Source organism: Micropterus dolomieu, linkage group LG01 (genome assembly GCF_021292245.1).
Source record: "Micropterus dolomieu isolate WLL.071019.BEF.003 ecotype Adirondacks linkage group LG01, ASM2129224v1, whole genome shotgun sequence".
Classification (NCBI taxonomy): domain Eukaryota; kingdom Metazoa; phylum Chordata; class Actinopteri; order Centrarchiformes; family Centrarchidae; genus Micropterus; species Micropterus dolomieu.
In genome coordinates, this window is record NC_060150.1 from 217,850 (window position 1) to 219,743 (window position 1,894).

The following is a 1,894-nucleotide window of genomic DNA, read 5'->3' on the forward strand; positions in this document are numbered from 1 at the left end:
CAGTTAGAGATCCTCATCTCACCTCTGAGCTTTGGTCTGGCTGTCATGTTCCCCACACAGAGTGCTTTTAGAGGGAGGGACTCCCTCCTCTCTGTCCTCACACTGACTCATGCTGCTCAACTCACATCCACTTTCACCTGGAGAGGAAACACAAATCATTCATCTGCACATCAACTCAAATCCTCCTTTCCATCATTTCTCCTGGAAAAAGATCAGCTGCTCCTCCACTGATTGGCTGCTAGTTTCTGTTTCATATCAGTGGCAGCTGAATGCAGTCATACAGCAGCGTGAGGCAGAGGAAGCTGCCATCAGCTGCTGGACTTCTACTATCAGTCCACTAGATGGAGGCATGAAGCTGCAGCCCAGCACACACACCATGCATGGAGGAGCGGCTACATTCACTGAAGGACTGATGTGGTCTGACAGAATCTCTCTGTCTACAGAGTCCCTGTAGAAAATGACTTGTTGAACTCAGGAATGAGCAGCCTCACATGTGACTGAATAGAAATGATGGAAAACAGACTCTCCGAATCTCTCTGACTTTAATTGTCACCAGAATAAATAAAAGAAAGAAAAGTCTTTCTAATAAATGAAGAAAGTTGTGTGTGGGGCTTTTGTTGTTCACACCTACAGTGAACTCAGATTTTAACCTGACAGTGAATCAGAAAACAAATCAAATCTAAAATTTTGAGTTAAATGTTTCTGTCGTGATGTATCAGATCAGTCCGATCAGCTGCAGCATCCAATCAATAGAAGGGCTACCCAGTAAGGGTGTTGCTCAGTAAAAGACCTCCGCCAAGGATGCACTGGTGCTGGTATATCCTCGCTCAGAGCTCCTCGGAGATCGCTCTGCAAGATGGCGGAGCGGAACAACTTCCGGTTCAAGCGAGGAAAGAAGAAATAAGAGAGTTGAGAAGCAGCCTTTGTATCTGCTCTCTCTCTCTCTCTGCTTCTCCAGTTGCTGCCCTTCCCCCTCTGCAGCAGGTGGATGTGCGCACCTGTATCCACTCTCCAATCATGGTGGAGGGTAGAAAGACTATAAATAACAATGAATAGAAAGTACAACAATAGAAACAGACACATATTTTCTGAACATCATGACTTGGACTCAAGTCACAAAAACGACAACTTGCAACTTGACTTTGACTTAAACACCAATGACTCGCCGCGACCCTGTACGCAGGATAAGCGGTTGACGATGGATGGATGGACCAATGACTCGTGACTTCACTTGGACTTGAGCTTTTTAACTCTAGCTGACTTTTTGTTCAACATTCACACGTTCTGTTTTTGTTCTAGTCGCAATTCATTCCCACAAGCCTGTTTTCAATTCTCACTCAATTTTTTTTCATTCGCAATTCATTTATGCATCTGTGGTAAACACATTCAGCATTCAACAATACTGTATATTTACTTTGCATTCACCTAGAATAGCAGCCTTAAGTAAAATAATACATTTTAAAACAATTGTTTTTAATTTTATAGTGAGTCCTATGACTCACACTCCTATTTTACTGTGGCTCCCAGACTCAAAAGAAACTGTACAGTAAATATACAGTATTGTTGAATGCTGAAAAGTCTGGGACCCACGGTGAACACACCTATTCTGCAAGTACTGTTAAGGTTACATGAAATGTTTGTATTCTTATGTTTGGTTAGCATAAAATGCTAAAAGGGAGTAATGTAATGGGAATTCCAAACATACTGCATGTAACCCTGGACTCAGGGAGACTCATGTGTGCTGTGTAAACGTAACAGTCAAAATATCTCTGTTCTCTGTGGTATCCAGACTTCAGGGACAATGTGTCTCTGTGGGATGATAAGATTGACCCTAAAGCTGGATAAATAACAGGCTCACAGAGCTCTCCTCACTCATTCGAGCATACATGTACAC

The 1,894-nt window shown here is 42.8% G+C and overlaps 3 protein-coding genes across 3 annotated transcripts in view; 1 reads left to right on the top strand and 2 right to left on the bottom strand.

Annotated features, from left to right (window-relative positions):
* LOC123971238 (NLR family CARD domain-containing protein 3-like) overlaps window positions 1-1,894 on the top strand; it is a 427,855-nt gene that overhangs the window by 169,949 nt on the left and 256,012 nt on the right. The gene's annotated exons all lie outside the window — the stretch shown is intronic.
* Window positions 1-1,894, bottom strand: part of LOC123971220 (NACHT, LRR and PYD domains-containing protein 12-like) — a 524,333-nt gene that overhangs the window by 32,916 nt on the left and 489,523 nt on the right. The window lies entirely within an intron of this gene.
* Window positions 1-1,894, bottom strand: part of LOC123970392 (putative transporter SVOPL) — a 13,966-nt gene that overhangs the window by 1,404 nt on the left and 10,668 nt on the right. The gene's annotated exons all lie outside the window — the stretch shown is intronic.